The sequence below is a fragment of the Oncorhynchus tshawytscha genome, unplaced genomic scaffold (assembly GCF_018296145.1).
Source record: "Oncorhynchus tshawytscha isolate Ot180627B unplaced genomic scaffold, Otsh_v2.0 Un_contig_9138_pilon_pilon, whole genome shotgun sequence".
Classification (NCBI taxonomy): Eukaryota; Metazoa; Chordata; class Actinopteri; order Salmoniformes; family Salmonidae; genus Oncorhynchus; species Oncorhynchus tshawytscha.
In genome coordinates, this window is record NW_024606532.1 from 2,626 (window position 1) to 9,218 (window position 6,593).

At 43.5% G+C, this 6,593-nt stretch overlaps 2 long non-coding RNA genes across 2 annotated transcripts; both read right to left on the reverse strand.

Moving 5' to 3' along the window:
- Window positions 1-3,756: 3,756 nt before the first annotated feature.
- LOC121842179 lies at window positions 3,757-4,484 on the reverse strand. The gene is made up of 3 exons (XR_006080978.1): window positions 4,385-4,484; window positions 4,072-4,270; window positions 3,757-3,917 (listed from the first exon to the last, which is right to left on the reverse strand). It is a non-coding gene; the product is annotated as an uncharacterized LOC121842179 (long non-coding RNA).
- A 180-nt stretch (window positions 4,485-4,664) lies between these two features.
- LOC121842178 lies at window positions 4,665-5,711 on the reverse strand. Its single transcript, XR_006080977.1, has 4 exons — window positions 5,649-5,711; window positions 5,393-5,483; window positions 5,052-5,195; window positions 4,665-4,784 (listed from the first exon to the last, which is right to left on the reverse strand). It is a non-coding gene; the product is annotated as an uncharacterized LOC121842178 (long non-coding RNA).
- Between the last annotated feature and the right edge of the window lie 882 nt (window positions 5,712-6,593).

The following is a 6,593-nucleotide window of genomic DNA, read 5'->3' on the forward strand; positions in this document are numbered from 1 at the left end:
CGCCATTGTCGCAACCCCTATTACCAGCCTGTTCAACCTCTCTTTCATATCGTCTGAGATCCCCAAGGATTGGAAAGCTGCCGCAGTCATCCCCCTCTTCAAAGGGGGTGACACCCTGGACCCAAACGGTTACAGACCTATATCCATCCTGCCCTGCCTATCTAAGGTCTTCAAAAGCCAAGTCAACAAACAGGTCACTGACCATCTCGAATCCCGCCGTACCTTCTCCGCTGTGCAATCTGGTTTCCGAGCCGGTCACGGGTGCACCTCAGCCACGCTCAAGGTACTAAACGATATCATAACCGCCATCGATAAAAGACAGTACTGTGCAGCCGTCTTCATCGACCTTGCCAAGGCTTTCGACTCTGTCAATCACCATATTCTTATCGGCAGACTCAGTAGCCTCGGTTTTTCTGATGACTGCCTTGCCTGGTTCACCAACTACTTTGCAGACAGAGTTCAGTGTGTCAAATCGGAGGGCATGCTGTCCGGTCCTCTGGCAGTCTCTATTGGGGGTGCCACAGGGTTCAATTCTCGGGCCGACTCTTTTCTCTGTATATATCAATGATGTTGCTCTTGCTGCGGGCGATTCCCTGATCCACCTCTACGCAGACGACACCATTCTATATACTTCCGGCCCGTCCTTGGACACTGTGCTATCTAACCTCCAAACGAGGTTCAATGCCATACAACACTACTTCCGTGGCCTCCAACTGCTCTTAAACGCTAGTAAAACCAAATGCATGCTTTTCAACCTTTCGCTGACTGCACCCGCACGCCTGACTAGCATCACCACCCTGGATGGTTCCGACCTTGAATATGTGGACATCTATAAGTACCTAGGTGTCTGTCTAGACTGTAACTAAATAACTTTTGCCCGCTTTGAGGACAATACAGTGCCACTGACACGGCCTGCAACGGAATCATGCGGTCTCTCCTTCACTGCAGCCGAAGTGAGTAAGACATTTAAACGTGTTAACCCTCGCAAGGCTGCAGGCCCAGACGGCATCCCCAGCCGCGCCCTCAGAGCATGCGCAGACCAGCTGGCCGGTGTGTTTACGGACATATTCAACCAATCCCTATACCAGTCTGCTGTTCCCACATGCTTCAAGAGGGCCACCATTGTTCCTGTTCCCAAGAAAGCTAAGGTAACTGAGCTAAACGACTACCGCCCGTAGCACTCACCTTCCTGAATGCCAGTGCCCCATTTGGCCACTGGTGATTGGGAAATGAACTGGAAGCAACATCTCCTCCCCACCATCCTCAAACCGGGCCAGCCCCACCAAGGGTGTGTTCTGAGCCCCTCCTGCTGACTCCCTGTTCACCAGCCTGCAGGCACCTCAACTGGCCAGCCACAAGGAGTCACACAACAGTGGCCAAGTAAATTACCCCCAGCCGAGACCCTCCCAGGGAAGCTGAGGGGCCTCAGGTGTGCACTGTCATGGGACTGCCTCACACAGCCAGTTGTGTCACAAAACTAAGGAGATGATTGTAACACTTCACTGTGATGCAGTGTCAGAGACCACCCCCACCACATCGATGGAACAGTAGTGGAGAGGCTCTTCAAGTTTTAAGTTCGTCTGCAGTGGCATCACAGACAAACTGCAATTGGTCCACTCAGACAGAGCAGGGCTGTTGTGAAGGAAGTTGCAAAGACAGCGCCTCTTCAACCTCAGGAGGCTGAAGAAATTCGGCTTGTCACCAAAAGCACTCACAAACTTCTACAGATGCACAATCGAGAGCATCCTGGCGGGCTGCATCACCACCTGGTATGGCAACTGCTCCGCCCACAACCGTAAGGCTCTCCAGAGGGTAGTGAGGTCTGCACAACGCATCAACAGGGCAAACTACCTGCCCTCCAGGACACCTACACCACCTGATGTTACAGGAAGGCCATAAAGATCATCAAGGACATCAACCACCCGAGCCACTGCCTGTTCACCCCGCTATCATCCAGAAGGCGAGGTCAGTACAGGTGCATCAAAGCTGGGACCGAGAGACTGAAAAACAGCTTCTATCTCAAGGCCATCGGACTGTTAAACAGCCACCACTAACATTGAGTGGCTGCTGCCAACACACTGACACTGACTCAACTCCAGCCACTGTAATAATGGGAATTGATGTAAAATATATCACTAGCCACTTTAAACAATGCTACCTATTATAATGTTACATACCCTACATTATTCATCTCATATGCATACGTATATACTGTACTCTATATCTACTGCATCCTTATGTAATACATGTATCACTAGCCACTTTAACTATGCCACTTTGTTTACATACTCATCTCATATGTATATACTGTCCTCGATACCATCTACTGTATCTTGCCTATGCTGCTCTGTACCATCACTCATTCATATATCTTTATGTACATATTCTTTATCCCCTTACACTGTGTATAAGACAGTAGTTTTGGAATTGTTAGTTAGATTACTTGTTGGTTATTACTGCATTGTCGGAACTAGAAGCACAAGCATTTCGCTACACTCGCATTAACATCTGCTAACCATGTGTATGTGACAAATACATTTTGATTTGATTTGATTATTACAGTGTCCATGTCTTCACTATCATTCTACAATGTTTAAAACAAGAACACCCTTGAATGAGTATTTGTCTAAACTTTTGACTGGCACAATGTTTTATACTTCAAGGGTCTTAAAATTCCAAATCCAAAAGCTAAATTATCCTTCATATAACCTAAAACAATTCCATATAGCTTAGAAGGAACCCCCCTTCCCCCAGACTCATATGGGTTAAGGTGACATCACATCAGTTGGTTAAAAATGGTTACCACAAAATCTAGAATCATGCAGTGCTTTGCCTGCAGTAAATTGATCAACTTCCTCAGTATTCCCTCCTGTGGATGCCACGCCTGTGCTGCCACCTACTGGTTGATTTGCCGGAGTACAATACCATTGCTCGTAAGCGTTCTTCCTCCTGCAAAGTGACGGTGAAGCTCTTACCACGATTAACATCCCGTACAAACCATGAAGAACCTCGTTTGATGTTATAGGACAGATAGGTGATTGTACTGTCATAAAGACATGTTAAAGTCACAGAGTAAATGCATGACAACTTTAATATTTTCAGAAATATAAGTTCGAAAGAAATGACCAAGCGAAATGTAATTTATTGAACCAATTCAACCGAAGACATTACAAAAAAATCTTCATTTGAACGTTACATGTTCACCATAGACCGCCAGGTTTACTGATCAGTACAGAAGAAAGAAAAATATAACATTTGAAACTACTAGCCACTGGGCACAGATGTCAGTTCAATGCCTAGTTTTGATTTACCAGATATCAGTTGTCAAATAACACAAATTCTAAGTGAAATCACCATGTCATTAAATTTAGAGCGATTATTAATTTTTTTTACAAAAATGCCAGTGACGAGATTAAGCCAATGAAATCCGTTTTCCACGTTGATGCAAAGTAGTCAATTTATTTGGGGGGTTGAAGTTACATTGAAACTATGAGACCGCAAATACAGGACCACGAAGAAAAAGAACGAAAAAAAGTCATGAAATTATTTGCACCAGTTAATGATTAACGCAGAATTACTTTACTTATTAGCTGTGACACGATCCCAACATACGTTTATATGGACCAACATTCATCATTAGCAGGCAACAGAAAACCACTGACTACAATGATAAGCCAATGTCATTTGGGATTTGATCCAGCAACCTTTTGTAACTGGCCCAATGCTCTAACCACTATGCTAACTTCCATCCCAATATCTAAATGAATGGTGTGTAAAGGAGATCTTTCTTACTGCCCCACTTCCCTGAGGGTTCAATTAAAATATGTGGTGCATTCACTTACCCCTCAAATCTCTCTATAATCATAGCCTCCGTCGCTGAAGGGACCAAGTTTCCAACCCAAATAGGGTATAATTTACTGTAAGTAAAAGCAAATATCAAATTGCTACACCTACCAAAAACACACATTACAACCAGTAGCAGTATACATGAAAACAGACACTATCTCTAATATTACATTTTCATGTCAAGGACTGGGAATAGAAAAACAGTCAAGTAGATATCAAACTTACGTTACTACGGGAAAGTTTTCCGACATGGTCCTTATGGGGGTGTTGGTCTTGTGTCTGTTCTGAAGGCTTTGTGAATGCTGGGCCTGATGAGGTTTTGGGGCTGAGGGGAACTCTGATGTTGTAGAGGTGCTGTAGACACAGTCCACTTTGGCAGGATAGGTAACACTTGCAGTTGGATAACTGCCATTATAGAGGATTCCTAAAACAAGTCCCTAAATGTCTGAGGTTGCTCAGTTCAAATAACTCTGGACTCCAACAATATATATGTCAAGTTGCCTACCTCCACAGAAGAGAAACCTTCAGATGCTCTTACCAGATATTTTGGACAGTGCCTCAAGTGATTTCTCCACGTTCCGTGAATTATTAAGGCATTTGAGCTCTGTTCCCGGGAAAAGCCAAACCCTGCAACAAGACCACAAAACATTGCTTCAGAAATATGTAACACCTTTCAAATGGTATCTGAATACTATTGAGTCCAACCAGTTGTACATCGTTTCTACTACAGTAACCCATAAGAGACTAAAATGGTCTCCTTCCATGTTTATAAAAATTGTCCTAATGCAGCTGGGTGTGTGATAACTGTCAACTCCCATCCTCATGTTGCTGACCATTAGCTGTGTTATCTGGACCCTCATAAGTTCCTGGGCGGCATCGGCACAGGAGCTGTCCAACCGCAGCACTTCCTTTAAGGCCTGGGCGGCTTCATCGTATCTCTGTGGGGAAATTATTGTAAATTCTCTCTACGCTAAAATGTAAGATTCTCAGTCTGAATAGTAAACAATAAGATAAAACATGAGCATGAGGCACATGCTCATGTACCGATTCATGTTTGGCGAAAAGACAGGAAGTACACAACTTGGCATGGTTACAAAAAAGGGATAGTTGACATTTTTACAAAAATATCATCCAAGTTTGAAAGGCATCCAGAGAGGATAATGGTTCAACGCTCCATAACGGACCCTGGCATCAAACGACATTACCTTCAGCCCTGCCAGAGCTCTGCCTTTTCTGTAGAGGCCTTTGACCCAGCCAGGACTCATGTTGAGGGCCAACTCCGCATCAGCCAAAGGCTTTCTCATAGTCCTGGATCTTCTCATAACAGAAGGACCGGGTTGCCAAACAGCCTGAAACACAAAAGCAGTTTGTTTTTAGTTTTAAAAGCACATTGAAAACCTGAGAAAGTGGTGATTTAAACCAAATCAATTATCCTAGTTGATGGCACAGCCTAGGAACCTCATCATGCAAACCATTTAAATCACATGTATTTATTCAAAATAATTGGTGAACAGTTTGACTTTTCAAGATGATTGTAGTTTCTCACCTAAACTCTGCAGGGTTGTACTTAATTGCATCCGTAAAATACTTAACAGCCATGTCAAAATGTCCACTGCTGGCAAACTGATTACCAATTACTGTGGAGAGAGAGAAAAAAAGCTGCCAACTTCAAAATCAGTGTACCCCCTTCTAGGGTGTTCCTTTCAAGCAACTCTGGTCTTGAATACTCACTTTTGCAACATTTGGACAAAATGTTCTGAAATAATGAGGGAAGTTCTTTAATAATATAGTGCGAAACTCACCAGCCAGCTCTGTACTCTTTTAACTATATCTTCAGTGTTGGGTACAGGAGAATCTGTGCAAGGATAAACAAGAGACAGTTTACACATCCAGAATACTTAAAGTGGACATACACTGCATGATAGACAGAACGATATTTCTACAATTTCACTTGTCGCAGACCATTTTTCTGGATTGTATTTTAATCTTGAGGCATAGTGTCACCAGGGGTTGGGGGCAACGAAGTATATTAAATGCCCCCCCCTCCCCTCCATGTTCTCCAGACAACATCATGACCCCCACACGATGAAAAGTCTCATAACCAAATGTTTTGTCAGAGCTCCTGCAGTGCGACAGGTGATGCATTCTGATAGCCAATAGAAATGCATGAGTGAATAAACTGGTCCGCTGTGGAATTGCTCAATCAGTAGGATACGTTATACAACATTTTTCAGTCAGCTCACACTACACTCAATCCACTTCAACAACATACCCAATGCCTCAACTAATTATTTTATGCACTTCCATTTCTCCCTGCCAATATTCATAACTGTTTACCCATCTCTCGTTGAAATCGTATATGTCATTTGGGGAAAAACAGCTGCTAAGTGAGGGGGGAGTCCATCGTACACTCTACCGATAGCAACAGCAAGATTTAACCGCTGGTTTATTGTACAGTGTGCCATATATTTCCAGGATGTTTAATATTGTACAGTGTATTCCTGGCTTTATGTAAACCTTAAGCATTCAATAGATTACCACACCTTTTGTATATCTTTCATTTCTTTATTTGGTTTCTCCTTCGGTTGACTGGTTTTCTTTTTCTCCTTCCATTCTGGCCTAGGCTTCTGTTCAAGTTGACGCTTTGCTATATCAGCAGCCTTGGATACAAAACTGCTGGTCATATCCAGCTGCAGTTCCTGGTGGAAATAGGGAAAAGAAAAGGTGCTTCTGTCAGTTTGTACAGG